The sequence below is a fragment of the Triticum aestivum genome, chromosome 3B (assembly GCF_018294505.1).
Source record: "Triticum aestivum cultivar Chinese Spring chromosome 3B, IWGSC CS RefSeq v2.1, whole genome shotgun sequence".
Taxonomy (NCBI): domain Eukaryota; kingdom Viridiplantae; phylum Streptophyta; class Magnoliopsida; order Poales; family Poaceae; genus Triticum; species Triticum aestivum.
This window is the reverse complement of record NC_057801.1, coordinates 57,148,106-57,164,101: the sequence shown is the minus strand read 5'-3', so window position 1 is coordinate 57,164,101 and position 15,996 is coordinate 57,148,106.

Here is a 15,996-nt window from a genome sequence, read left to right as displayed (position 1 = left end):
CGTCTCTCATTTTCCAGAGTAATGGCTTTGTCCACCAGTGTTTTAAAATTAGGAAAAGTGTGCACGACCAGTTGGCATTTAAGCGCGGGCGCCAGACCGTCAAGGAATTTCTCCATCTTCTTGATTTCAGTCATACATTCCTCATTGGCGTAGCGGGATAATAGGGTAAATTGACTGTTGCAATCTGACACTGTCATGTTCCTTTGTTTGAGGTCATCGAATTCTCTCTTCTTGATTTTCATAATACTCTTAGGAATATGTGCACCATGGAAACCTTTTTTGAAATCATCCCAGGTTATGTTATTTTCGTTGGGATGCATGTGCAGAAAATTCTCCCACCACGATGCGGCTGCTCCTGTGAGATAGTGTGGAGCATATAATACTTTCTCGAGATCTGAACACTTTCAATAATTAATTTCCTCTCCATATATCGAAGCCAGTCCTCGGCTTCAAGAGGCTTGTCAGTGTGAGAAAATGTTTGAGGACGTGTCTTCTGTAGTTCAGATAACTTGGAATGCTGTTGATACTGTCCATGGTGATTTCCCATGTTGATGACTTGGTTCATCATCTCCCGATGTTGTTGCTGACTCTGCTCATAAAGGCGGCACATTTGTGAAAGTGCCGATTCACTGCCCTGTTGGCTTGACTGTCCCTGAGTGAACTCGTTGTTGGGTTGTGTATCATAATTTTCCTCTGGTGGAGTTGGCATGGAGCGTGTCCAAGGACGAGACATTTTTCACTCTGGGGATATATTTTTTGTAAAACTCATAAGAAAAGCGGAAAGAGTCGCAAAACAAAACCATAAATGCATAAAGCTAGCAGATAGAATTAAATAACCCGGCTTACTTAAGAAAAACAAATCGACTTGCGCACGGAGAAGGACTGCTCATTACATATCTTACATGCGGGTGGTAATTATACAATACATCACTCAGGATATGCGTACATAATCCTGACATGTTATTTAGGCTAGTGCACTTCTCCAGATCCTACATGATGCGCAAACAGGCTACTTCTCACAACCTATGTACATATCTTACAAAGCGGTACAATACACGGCAGCTAAGCGTACTCAGGTAGAGATGTTGACGACCTCCTTTGCCCTGCCGAGGGCAAGGCGTAGCGAGGTTGGGGACTCGACTTCCTCCTCGCTAATGGGATCCATACGTGTAGTGTTGCGCAGAGTGGACGAAGCGGTTGCCAGGGGCGGAGCAACACGTACAGGAGTGGGCGCGAAGGGCGGTGCAGTGCGTGCTGAAGTGGGTGCAATGACTTGGTTGAATTCTTCGGTAGAAGGCAGTCGATGAGTAGGCGTATAAGATGCTGAGGACGAGACCAAAGTCAGTGGCGGAGCGATGGGTAGGAGCTCCCTCCTGTTGGAGGCACAGCCATGCACTGAGTCCATGCGGGTAGCTACGAAATCGTCCACCAGGTTGTCGAAGGCTGCCTCCAGGGCCCGGAGATACTCAATGAGCATCTCAAAACCCTCGTCTCGTTCTCCTCTGGGGCAGGAGTATGCGTAGTGACAGGTGTAAGGCACATGGCACGGAAGATAACGGTAACGACGAGTCTTCATCACGGGAAGGACATCCCTGAGACGAGCTATCGCCTCGCGGGCTGCCATCTGCATAGCATGCCTCTCCGTAGGCATTGCTCTTCCCACGAACCGGAAGCAGCGTAACTCACCACGCCCTCCCTTGAACTGCACCGCGGCCTGGTGCATGGTCAGACTGTCGTTGACTCGGTGCTGGCAGAGTGTGAAGACTGGGCGTACGGATGGCCCCATCGCGACCTGAACGATGAAAGAAAGAAGCTTGACGAACCCATCGGGCACATTGGCGAAGGTCTGAGACTCGCAGCTGTTGTCGGCCATCTACAAAAGTAGGCAAAAATTCTGCAGGGTCAGATCATAAATTTATGCTGACTGACAGAAAATGACTACAATTGCAAAAATATAAATTAGCTCTATCATGCTAATAACTAATTAGCGATCGCACCTAGTGGCTTCCTACAGTCAGCCTGGCTCTGGTACCAAGCTTGTCACGACCGGTTTTCCAATAAAAATATTTATTGAGAAACCAATCTTTTGAGTCCAGTATGAGAGAAATCCTCCTCACTGGTAGACAATTTCTTGATACAATAAGCCAGTAGCATAAAATATATTACAGGGTCGAACTGCGGTTGCTCAACCAAATTATTACAAGCACGCCAATAATTATACATAGTGGCGGACATGACACAGTGGTGTGGAGACATACTACTGACTCGAGGATAGGGCGGTGGTGGAAAAACACAGCGGGGAGAGAAATACAAGACTCTAAGTCTATCATCTCATCGAGCGTCGAGGTGAGGCTCGATGAATTTATTTGGTAGCAGAAGCGGATATAAAACAGTGACCAAATCCAGGGTCGCACGAGACTGACTGGGACTCCTCTAAGTGTCGGACTCGCTATCGAACTCTTCATCCATGAAATCGCCTTCATCAGCATCTGGCCAAATCAACAAGCCAGTGAGTACTTTGAAAGTACTCGCAAGACAGTTCGGACGTAAGATATAACAAATGCATGCAAGGATGCGTCATGAATAAATTCACCAATGTACATTCAAAATTATCATAACAAGGTAAGTAAAAGGGAAACTGCGGTAGTCCGCCTGAAATCCCAACAGAACATAAATAACTTCCGATCGGGTGTCTGAAGCGACGCCCCGAAAGGTGAACAAATAAATATAAAGAAAAAGATGCCACAGTCGGGCGTCTTAGCGACACCACATAAAGGGCTTAAAAAGAAATACCTCAGTCGGACGTCGGGGCGACATCACAGAAAGGGCTTGAAAAGAAATGCCACAGTCGGACGTCGGGCGACATCACAGAAAGGGCTTGAAAAGAAATGCCACAGTCGGACGTCGGGGCGACATCACAGAAAGGGCTTGAAAAGAAATGCCACAGTCGGACGTCGGGGCGACATCACAGAAAGGGCTTGAAAAGAAATGCCACAGTCGGACGTCGGGGCGACATCACAGAAAGGGCTTTTATGGACAGGTAAATAATAATCATAATAAACTTTTAATTCATAAGAATAAATGGGTTAGTCCATCCACAGGAGTGTCATTTAACCGGAATTAGCACTCATGCGAAACACCGGAGTCTCTGTCATCAACACTGTCATTGTTAGGACAAGATAATACGAATTTGGACATGGAATAGATGATTTGGAGGGATATATGACTCTGCAGAGTTTGTACAAAATTATTCCCACAGCCAACGGATTTCCGTAGTCACGAAGGACTAGTTCCGTTTACGGTATTTCGGAAGAAAACACAGCTAACCAGTACACACCCATCATACCTCTCGATGCTAGGAATCACCCTAGACATCGTCCAAGAAAAACTTTTGAGACGGGGAGATTACAATCTCGAATAGCATGGGATCAAATTTATATATGCGCGCTCTAAGGGGTGCCCCCCTCTCGGTCCCAACCGGAAACACCCGTGCCCCCTGACCGGATGACTGGCTTTAATCCAGGGCCATGGAACCATCATCACGGCCTCTCCTTTTGGTGTGTACCAGAAAAGTGGTTTGCAACTTACTAAACCATATTCCTTGCGGAAAACATGTGGTAGTACAGGGAAGGAAATGAAAGGAACTGGACCGATACGGTTTGACACTGAAGTCACATAGTCCGGCATGAGACTGGCGTGCTACAACACTGCCATCTCACCCATCCTCATGCCAACACATGGCCATTCATACTCACATCCATCCACTTATGGATCATCGAACTCACTTACCTCATTATCGCATAAAATGACATTCATCGATATGCTAATCAACATGCCATGAAACTAACTAAATGCAAAACATGCCAAGACACTCATCATATCAAAAGTTCAAACATGCTTGCGTGGTTCAGAGTAGTCGGAGCCTAGCTCGGTGAAGTTCGCGGCTCCGTCACCTCCTTCGGTATCTACGGTATAAAGAAAGTATATGCGCTATCGTAAATACCAAGGAGTGCACAGAAAGTATACCAAATATTTTTCAAATAAATCTGATAAAAAACTAGACAAAATTTTAAAGAGAACAGAAAAAGAATCAACCAAAAATACCTTTCTGTTTAAAAGTTATAAAGGTTTTTTTCCAGGAACTCATCTGTAATGAAACAGAAGTTTTCTAGGGGCTAGTTTATAAAAACAGAAAACGCTTCGGTAGCGACTACGCCAGCCCAGAGGGAAAGCGCATTCGGAAGAAGACGTTTTCAGAAAACGCTTCATTTAGGAAGAACAGAGAGGCTGACAGTGGGTCCCGCTTGTCAGGTTTGAAAATATGAACGGGGCGGCAGATCTCGCCGGTGCCCGAGAGCCGCGGTGGTCGCCGGCGGTGATCCACGGCGAGGCAGAGAGATCGGAGGGTACCTCCGTGTTCAGGGCACCTTTCTGCGTCGGTTGGTGGTGGTGGTGGCGGTCGGCGAGCACCACGTCGACAGCGAGCTTTGCTCCGGCGGACGGCGGTTCGGGTGGTTGCGGACTTCGTCGGAGAGAGCTGCAGTGATCAAATTGAGGAGGGGGTTATGCTCCTGGTAGCTAGAGAGGGTAACGAACGGGGTTTGGGAGCCGGAGACGGCCTCACCGGAGCGAAACGAGGTGGCGGCCGAGGCGGATCGGGGCGGCCGGAGTTGAGGGGGAAGACCTCCTCGGGGTCCCCCTAGTGGCCTGGCGTGGCGTTGGTGAGGTGTGGGGATGCGGCGTGCACGAGGGTGAGCTCGGGGGCCCTTTTTATAGGCAGCCCGAGGCGGTGGCCGTGAACGGGGATTTCCGGCGATGGTTACGGTGGCGCAGTGCTCGGTCGGGGGTGATTAGGGAGTCAAGCGCCGTCGTCGGAGTTTACTGGGTTCGTTTAGATGCTAACCGGACTTGGATTAGAAGCTTAGGGCAGGCTTTGGTCGGAACGGGACGGCGCGGGTCCGTTGGCGGCAGAGAGCGCGTCCAGGGCTGTCGGGCCACGGCGACGGTGCAGCGGGGGTGCGCTGGCGTGCGTGAGGCCACGCGGAGAGCCAGGGAGCGCTGGGCGGCGCGGAACGGCGTTGAGCCGCCGTTCTTGCCCCCTGTCAGCCGCCACGGGAGGTCCCGACGCCGCGGAAGACTCCGGCGAGGGCGGGCCATCGTGCCACCGACGCCAGGAAGAGGCCAAGTGAGCGTGTGGTGCTCCAGACAGTAGGAAGAGGCGGAGAGGAACGTGCCAAATGCACTGTGAACGCGTGAGAGGAACTGACGAACGCACACGACACTGAAACTGAACTTTTCTGAATTTTTGAACAGTAACAGTGCCCGCAAGGTGTTCGACAGAATGAAATTGGCATCTAGGGATTTTTCCTTGAGCTGAAACTTGGTGGAGTGGCTTCTCATTGCTCACATAGGTTGCCTGAATTTTGGTGGAATTTTTGGAGTAGTGTAGATATGAATTTCATCAAATTTGGCAAATCTGGTCCAAACTTGCAGAGGCTGAATTTTGAAAATTTTGAAAAGAGAAGGAGTGGTTCAAGATGGTTCTGGGTTGTGGGTACAAAGGACTATCCAGGAGAGTTGGTTTGAGGTCAAAACTCAAATGCAATATGGTACTTGCTTTGAAAATCATTTGGGCTCAAAATAATTTTCAGAATTGATTTGAGAGGGAAAATAATTAGAATAAAATCCAAAACTTGTTTGGATTAGTTGGGCCAGAGAACTTAGGTTGATCACAAGGTGTAGGGGAGGTTTTGGAGGGGTTTTACCACATGGAAACAATGCAAAGTCAAGGGTGGTTCCAAGATATGAAAATCCCCAAATTTTCATAGAGCTTCATTTTAAAAGAAACAATTTAAACTCAAAAATTAAATTTGAGAGAACCAACAGAGAAGAAGTTTCAAAAGATCAAACACCAAGGTTTGAAAAAAAATAAAAATCCTTGCCAAGGCAAAGGAAGTTTTTAAGTGGAAGGTTTTTCTGAAAAAGAAAAATTTTACAAAGCCTCTCCTCAAAAACCACAAAGTTTTTTATAAAAACCAAATAAAATTTTTAGAGTGTCACAGTGGGGCCCATATGTAAGTGGGTCAGGGTTTCAATTAGTAGGGTCATTAGTGACTAATGGTGGCGCCACGTCAGCGGCCACCGGGGTTACTCGCCGGCGACCACATTCCGCGGCGGTGGCTCGCCGGAGAGGCTCGGGCTTCACATACAAGGGTCTGTTCGGGGTGCGGTCGGTCCCGTTGGAAAGCTGGCAGTGCAGCGCATCTAGGGGTGGTGGTGGTTGGTGCTGGAGTCGCCGGAAGGTGGCCGGCGACGAGGTTCGGCGGTGGCAGCGGCTCGGGTTAGTTTGGGCTCGGCGTTAGGGTGCTCGGGAGGAGCTGCTGGTGGGAGCCATGTGCTCCTAGGAAGGCACCGAACGCGTTGAGGCGCTCAGGCGCGAGCTATGGTGGCTAAAATGACGGCGGCATCATAGCCGGCGGCGATGAGCTCTCGGCTCCGGCGGAATCGAGCTAGCGGAGAGAAACGGAGGGGAGGCGAGCATAGGGGAAGGTGCAGGAGCTCACAAGGGGTCGGAAGCGAAGCTCGGCGGGCTCGGGGAAGCTTCTGCGACGGCGAATTGACGTCGGCGATCTCCGGGCACCGGATATGAAGACAACGATGCTCCGGTCGACTGGGGCCTCCTCTGGTCGCGTACGTCGGGTGTGTAGCTCCACGGGGTCGGGTCAGAGCTCATGGATGCCGAGAGGGAGCGAGGGGGTGGCTGTGGCCATGGTGTAGCTCGTCGGCGGCGGCGGGTGTGTTCGGTGGTGCCGAGCGAAGAGAGTAGAGGAGGGGAAAAGGTCCAGGGGGAGAGGGGAGAGGCACCAGAGAGTTGGGGAAGTGAGGGCGAAGGTGCTGGGCGTCTCCGTGGCGCCGATTAGGACGAAGGGGCGGCCTCCAGCGCGAAGCAGGAGGTGGAGAGCTGCGCGGGTGCGCGCGTGTTCGCTCCTGCCTACTAGCAGGAGGAAGACGACGAGCGAGGAGCTAAGTGGGCTGGGCTGGCCACGTGGGTTGCCAGGTGGGCCAGGTGGGTTCCTTTCTCGTTTTCAGTTTTTCTTTCTGTTTTCTATTTTGTTTCTCTGTTCTGATTTAGTAATAATGCTAAACCATTTTGTAAACTCCTGAAATAATTTGTGGACTCTCTCTGGATTATTCCAGTGACCCACATTTAGTTTCAGAATTATTTGAGCAATTAAATTATTTATAGTATTTAAATGCCCAAACTCAAATACAACATGATTTAATTCAAAAATCCAAATATGATCTAAGAATATATTCATCATTTTTGGCAGAGGTTTCCACCTTAACCAGAAATCATGAACTTTTCTTAGGGACATTTTGGGTTTATTGAAAAAGATTTTAATCCCTCCTAGTTGTGTTGATTTAATGCTAGGGTTTGGACATCCCCATTTCAATCTTAAATAAAATTTAGACATGATGCAACAACCAAGCTAGTCCAAGTGCATAGCCAGGCTAGGGATGTGACAGCTCACCCCTACTAAACAAGAATCTCGTCCCGACATTCAAGCGTAGGGTAAGATGAAGGGGATCGCAAACTAACATAATCTTCACGATCCAGGTGGCACTTCAAAGAACGTTGATTCGATCACCATCATTGTCTTGAAGTCTTGCTCTGAGAAATCCTCCCAACATGACATGGAGAGAAGAAGGAGACTCTAGAAGGGTTGATCTTCTCGAAGATCGAACAACTCAGGATTAACTCACGGAATGAGACATAGCAACCTCTCTCGAGCTGAGACACGAAACATTCATCCAAATGAATGGAGTGGAACAGATGTCGAAGGTTCACTAGGTAGACAACAATTCCACACTTAAGAGGGTGGTGAACAGTTGTCAACGTAGCGAGGAGTTGAGTTGCCATGATACCACAACGAGACACCTTAGGGATGGTGACTCGTAGAAAAATCGCCTTAGGTGGCAAAAATAATTACCTTTGATTCAGAGATCATTGAAACTCTTTATACCAGCCTAAGGCAATTCTCAAGCCATCGTGTGGAGAGGTTCGGTAGAATGGCATACCCAGATTAGAATGGATGATGTGGATTACCTTGTTGACAACAACACAAGGGATGATTTAGTAACTGGGGAGAAGCTCAACATTAGAGAGTGAGTCCACTGTTTGAAAAGTTATAGCATAACCGAGGAAACTAAGAGCAATCCCAGTTAGTGCCGATGATAACACCTAGCACTTGAGCGTGCTCTCAGGAACTTGAGCATTTCCATATTCATCAAGGTTTTACCAATTTCTGAAGCGAGGATCCTGGCTGCACATCATACTACCATGATGAATACCGGTGGAAGATGCAGATGCAAAGGAAGATAACACCTTCTCAGATTTCACCTTAGTAATGCCAAGGTCGCAAGATGTGGATAATCGACCGAGAGACATTTAGCACTCTGCTTCTAATGTTCTCCTTGATGTGCTAGTGTATCCCATTCATAGATATGGTTTGATATCTAGAACATCAAGTAAAAGGTCGGACTTCGGGAACACAAAAATCCATAAGGAACAACTAGGGAGTAAATCCTATGAAATCCTTATGGGGAGGTGACCAACTTCTTCAATCAAGATACTACAATAATAGGTCTTCCGGCTGGGTGTGTTGGCCACGACATCCACTTTACCGGTTACAGAGGGACCAATATTATAGTTCTTGGAAAAATGCTCCAACCATCATATCTGCCAGAGATTCAGATCTGGTTGGTGTTAGAACAATCCAGACTCATCAAGTCTAGAAAGAAAAATGAAAGTTTGCAACACAAACCGACGAGATGACGTTGCGAGATTCTCGGGAAATGAACTAGGATAGCAAGCTCCAAAACATGAGCTGGTTCTGCTACAAACCTGTGAACACGCTATCCAAGACAAGCATGACCACATAGTAGTCTTGTAATAAAACACTACCGAGTTCAGGTTGGTGAACCATCATCGAGGATAACGAAGTCCTATCATAAGTCATGATTCTTAAGAAGGAACTTCTTCTCCTTGAACAAATCAATCAGTGGCTTGGTGTGCTAGGAACACATATAGAGTGAAGGTTGCAAGTCTCCAAACCACAGAATACTTCGCACATATGCATGATCGATTTGGGATGATTCCAAAGGAAGCAACATTGTCTTTCTCGAATCCACGGCGGCAACTTGCATCAAATGCACATGAACTAGAGGAAGTCACTTCTTACATCCGAACATATGCTTCATGAGCGGAACACGAAGGCATTGCTTACAAAGTTTCCAACACTAGGTTGATGTTCAACATGAATCATGGAGGAGACAAAATGCTGCTGATGGGCTCAACAACAAGTCATCTGGATGACCATATAAATGGGATTCCATAATTATGTGAGCAAGGGCATAGCATTGGTCAGACCCAAAAGATGTAATGGTGTATGCTAGAGTGATAACCGCGAGTAAGACAACATTACGAACATCGTTGGTTCTGAATTGATTTGACGATAGCCCATACTCAAATCAAAGTTTTTATAATACAATAGGTCCAACAACTGATCACAGGATCAATCGATGAAGATATCATCTTTCTTCAACACACACACACACAAAGATATCCCTTCGGAATGAACTAAGTCGGACAAGCTATTATCTTCCAACAATCCAAGTTGTTGTTTAGCTTAACCAACTAGCTCAGGGTACCTGACATAGATGCTTGGAGAAAGGGTGGTTTATAGGAAACCAACTTGATCACGAGCTCAACATAGCGGTCAGGTAACAACCTGGTGATACTTCCGAGAAGATAATCGGAAAATCATGAACCACCGATATGCTATTAAGTTTGAGAACAATCTTCCTTTTCAGGACAAGACAAGATGATCAAATAATCAAGGGATTGGCATAGCCCTAACTCATTGATCGAAAGGTGCACCGAAAATAAGGACTAGGTAGCACAATCTATCTTAGAATGATGATTCAAGAACCAACATGCTAAGAATGAAATTATTGTCCTTTAACTACCAAGCAACAAGGTTGCTAGGAGTATTGATTTCACACATCACGATTCACTTGTCGACATTCCGGTTGTAACAACACGGGAACCGAGAAATGAATAATGATGGAGAGAGTATCACTACGTCAAGAATTCATGAGAGATGCTGCAATTCCTATGACAATCCTGACATAAAGGGGGTAATACTCCGAGGTAGAACACAACAAAAGCTGGATTGGCTTTTTGATCCGCGGAGTACAACTACTTTGACCAGTCCAAGAAATGGATGAGGTGCTAGAGTTTGTTTCTCCTAGTCATTCCAGAATAGAATGGCTCGATGGACCACAAGAATAATAGGCATCGATAACACGAATGCACGCCATAAACTTTGCTATCAACTGATAGACAAGGATTGGAATACAATTACAGAGGGGCAACTCAAAGGAACATATATCTTTCTGAGTTGTGGATGCATAGATTAGTATGTCGAACCCAGTTCAATAGGTTTCTTCCGGATAACCTATGCGGAGAAGGTAGATCTGGCAGAGTCGCAATATATAATGGAGAACTCGTCAAGAGCACCCTGGTTGTGATCTTTTGATCCAACAAACTTCTGCCATAAAGTGGTTCATAGTATTTGGAAGAAGGAAAAACCACGAACTTCGAGGACTATTGCAAAGGTTGCTAATAACCTAAAGGAACGAGCAAAAACTATCAACATGAAGCAAGTAGGGTGAATCTCGGGTTGAAAACCCAGGAGTGGAATACCTACTACTAAGTGGCATCACGGGATGCTTTCGAGAATGATGGCCAGAATCATCACACTGGGAACACAAAGCATGGCTGGATTACTAGGTGATACTCTAGACACCTAGGTCATAATAATAACTCCAACATATGCGTCGAGGCAATAGGGTACCTCAACTCACTGATTAGTGTGGTTAACCTGGCCAGAAAGGTCATCGAAAACAGAGGGAAAGGATTTTGCAATTGCATCAGATTATTTAGAAACCTGGGATGACTCGGACAGCATAACGGCTGTAAATGCTCAAAAAGATTTGGGACATGCTACAAAAATGGTGGCATAACCACTTAGAAGCACAATATCAAGGTTACGAGGCCAACTATGAATACACGGGAGTAGTAGGAACCGAACTGAGGATTAGAACCATCAGTCCTACAAGTCTATGGATTAGTAACACGTGATCCTGATAGAAGGAAGAGAGAGCCTAGTTCCTTAACCCCGCAGGAAAGGTAAGATGACTCAGATCAGAAGGGCATAAGGTATAAGGAGTAAAAAGAGCCTTACGTTCCATCCCACAATCAATTCCCTTACATAACTATAGAATTTCTAGACACAACTTCGACCAGTTTGGCTTGGTAATCCTACAGCCAGTCAAGCTCTGATACCAAAGCTGTCAGGACCCCGATACCAAGTCACACTGATCTAGCATGTAACACATCATATCACTTTGCGGCCTCACGCACGATATTCCCACGGGTGCCACCTTACCTGGCCCGGGACCGTTTGCGCCTTTTGGCTCACGTATATGATAGTGCCGCTAGCATCCATATGACAAAGAACCCGGGCTGACATGGCTAGTCGTGAACCCAAAGTGGCACTAACTTATAGGGACAGGCATACATGACCCAACAGTGAACGTGTCGGTCATCAACGAGTGAATCCAGGCTGTAGCACTGGGCTAGCAGGACTCCGGTGAACCGGGCTGTAGCGGGCTAACAGGATTCTGGAATTCATCGCGTGACATTTCCCCGAGGGGACAGACACAGGAACGAAGAAGGACACATGCCAGCCAGCCTAAGTGTTCCGGAGCAGTAGCAAGCTACCATGGCTCAGTGGAAACACTAGGAGACATTTCCCGGTAAGAGAGACTACTAAGGATAAACAACTAGATAGTCAGATCCCACACATACCAAGCATTTCAATAACATACACACAATATGCTCGATATGTGCAAATATGACATGGCATCACAACATGACACTACAACTCAAGCATTTTATTCAATAGGCTCCGAGGAGCGAGATATTACAATCATGGGTCTCATGACCCAACATTCAGAGCAAACAAGTCAAGCACAAGTGGAAGCTTAACATGTCTGAGTACAGACATCTACAAAAGAAAAAGGCTGAGAAGCCTGACTGTCTATCAGATCCTGCCGAGGGCACAAGATCGTAGTTGAGGTAACAAGCTAAACGTCGAAGTCCACGCGGTACTACTAGCGAGACTGAAGTCTCTCTGCAAAAACATAAATTAAGCAACGTGAGTACAAATGTACCTAGCAAGACTTACATCAGATCTAACTACATATGCATCAGTAACAATAAAGCGGTGGTGGAGTTTGACTGCAGCAAGCCAGCTTTGACTCGGTGGTTATCCTGAACTACGACTGCAAGTAACTCTTTTGAGGTGGCGCACACGAGTCCACATATTCACCATATCAATACACCACTATGGATCCGCTCCCGTCTCCCTACGAGAACGCCATCCATAGCACTCACGCTTATCTTGCGCATTTTAGAGTATCCACTTTCACTTGTCTATGAACTGTACAGGCAACCCAGAAGTCCTTTACCGCAGACACGGCTATTCGAATAGATCATATTAACCCTGCAGGGGTGTACTTATTCACACACGCTCTCACCACTTATCGCTGTTTACACGACATGTACTCGGCAACCTTCAAGCAGAAGCCCAGCGAGGGTGTCGGCAACGACCTGACTAACCACACAAGTCTCTCGTCCAGGTTTATCGCCTATTTGGGTTCCATCCGCAAGGAGATCCGGCCGGGGTGTCGCTCACGGCCCCAAACGATATGTGCAGGGTTCCCAAGTCCACCATTCGGGTGCCACTTGGTACACCGGGCCACTGTGCCTAGTCTGTCCCAAGCCCACCTGTACCGGGTGCCACTTGGTAGACTACTAACACTACCTACAAACACCAGAAACTAGTTGCAACTCCTGGACAGAGATCATGTTGATTAATAAGTCGAGAGGGGTCGAGTTACCGGAACCCAATGTGTGGTAGTAACTGTTCATGGATCACAAACACAGAACTCAGTTCCTGAGGACGGCTGCAATGAGACAACCCACCATGTACTCCTACAAGGCCACTCACCGCTACCTTTACCAAATCGTGTTCACACACTTAGCTCTCAACAGTAGGACATGTTCACACACCTCCGATTCATCCCCGATGAATCAGACCTGACACAACTCTAAGCAATAGCAGGCATGACAACAAGCATGAATGAGTAGGCACATCAGGGCTCAAACAACTCCTACTCATGCTAGTGGGTTTCATCTATTTACTGTGGCAATGGTAGGTCATGCAAAGGATAAAGGGGTTCAGCTACCGCAGCAAATAACAGATGAATCGGTGTTGTCCTAATGCAGTAAAAGAGAGCAGGGGCGAGAGAGTGGGATTGTATCGGAATGAACAAGGGGGTTTTGCTTGCCTGGCACTTCTGAAGATAATATAGCTCTTCATCGGTGTCATCGATCACATCGTCGAAACACGTCTATCGAGAGGGGACAGATACCGGCAACAGAGAAGAAATACAATCAATGCAATGCACAATATGATGCATGAATGTGACATGGCAATATGATGTGGTTTGTACCAATGCAACTAAAACAAGATCAAATGAAGTTGGTTTGAATCCAAGATTCAAATTCAAACTCCATATGTGGATATTTAAATGCCATTTAAATGGTTTGTGCTAAACAACAGCTATAAGTTGTTCTAACATGCATGAAAATGGTACAGATGGATAGATTGGATTTTTCTGATCATTTTTCATATATAATTTATCTCATTTGGAGTTACGGTTGAATTTATATGAATTTTAGAAGTTTTGGATATTTTCTGAAATTTCCCGAATAAGATTAAATCCAGAAAATACATATTGCGTCAGCATGACATCACTCTGATGTCAGCAGGTCAACAGAGGTCAGCCGGGTCAAATATGACCAGTGGGTCCCATTGGTCAGTGGCACAGTGCTGCCCCGGGTCACTGGCAGGTGGGGTCGGTCAATGGCCACGTCAGCAAGGTCAGTGCTGACGCGTGGGCCACTGTGATTAGTTAAAACTAAACAAAAATTAAACTATGGTTAATTAAAGGCGTGGGGCCCATATGTAAGTGGGTCAGGGTTTCAATTAGTAGGTTCATTAGTGACTAATGGTGGCGCCACGTCAGCGGCCACCGGGGTTACTCGCCGGCGACCACATTCCGCGGCGGTGGCTCGCCGGAGAGGCTCAGGCTTCACATACAAGGGTCTATTCGGGGCGCGGTCGGTCCCGTTGGAAAGCTGGCAGTGCAGCGCATCTAGGAGTGGTGGCGGTTGGTGCTGGAGTCGCCGGAAGGTGGCCGGCGACGAGGTTCGGCGGCGGCAGCGGCTCGGGTTAGTTTGGGCTCGGCGTTAGGGTGCTCGGGAGGAGGAGCTGGTGGGAGCCATGTGCTCCTGGAAGGCACCGAACGTGTTGACGCGCTCAGGCGCGAGCTATGGTGGCTAAAACGACGGCGGCATCATAGCCGGCGGCAATGAGCTCTCGGCTCCGGCGGAATCGAGCTAGCGGAGAGAAACGGAGGGGAGGCGAGCATAGGGGAAGGTGCAGGAACTCACAAGGGGTCGGAAGCAAAGCTCGGCGGGCTCGGGGAAGCTTCTGCGACGACGAATTGACAGCGGCGATCTCCGGGCACCGGAGATGAAGACGAAGATGCTCCGGTCGACTGGGGCCTCCTCTGGTCGCGTACATCGGGTGTGTAGCTCCACGGGGTCGGGTCAGAGCTCATGGATGCGGAGAGGGAGCGAGGGGGTGGCTGTGGCCGTGGTGTAGCTCGTCGGCGGCGGCGGGTGTATTCGGTGGTGCCGAGCGGAGAGAGTAGAGGAGGGGAAAAGGTCCAGGGGGAGAGGAGAGAGGCACCAGAGAGTTGGGGAAGTGAGGGCGAAGGTGCTGGGCGTCTCCGTGGCGTCGATTAGGACGAAGGGGCGGCCTCCAGCGCGAAGCAGGAGGTGGAGAGCTGCATGGGTGCACGCGTGTTCGCTCCTGCCTACTGGCAGGAGGAAGACGACGAGCGAGGAGGTAAGTGGGCTGGGCCGGCCACGTGGGCCGCCAGGTGGGCCAGCTGGGTTCCTTTCTCCTTTTCAGTTTTTCTTTCTGTTTTCTATTTTGTTTCTCTGTTTTGATTTAGTAATAATGCTAAACCATTTTGTAAACTCCTGAAATAATTTGCGGACTCTCTGTGGATTATTCGAGTGACCCACATTTAGTTTTAGAATTATTTGAGCAATTAAATTATTTATAGTATTTAAATGCCACCATTGCGTGACCCACAATATGATTTAATTCAAAAATCCAAATATGATCTAAGAATATATTCATCATTTTTGGCAGAGGTTTCCACCTTAACCAGAAATCATGAACTTTTCTTAGGGACATTTTGGGTTTATTGAAAAAGATTTTAATCCCTCCTAGTTGAGTTGATTTAATGCTAGGGTTTGGACATCCCCATTTCAATCTTAAATAAAATTTAGACATGATGCAACAACCAAGCTAGTCCAAGTGCATAGCCAGGCTAGGGATGTGACATCCATCCCCACAGCGTCGCCTTAACCTACTCCACCGGAGCCGCAACATCCTCACCGACTTCTCGGACGAAGCTGAGGCCTACTCGGCACCACCAAAGAGGTTGTACACTCATCGCATCGCACCTTCTCGTTAACTCGACCTCCCGGCGCCGATGGTGCTCCATCCCACACCCCCATGGAGCGGCTACCTTGAGGCCAGCACCGCGGGCGACATATCCACGAAGGCTCTCCCCTAGTGCGAGGCCCCTTCAGCGGCGGCGGCCATACGAGCAGGATCTGCTGCTGCTCCTCTGGCTCTCGCTAGCTCGCTCGTGCTGCTGCTGCTGCTCCGGCTCTCGCTCGCTCGCCCAGCTGTTGCTGCTCCGGCTCTCGCTCGCGTTGCT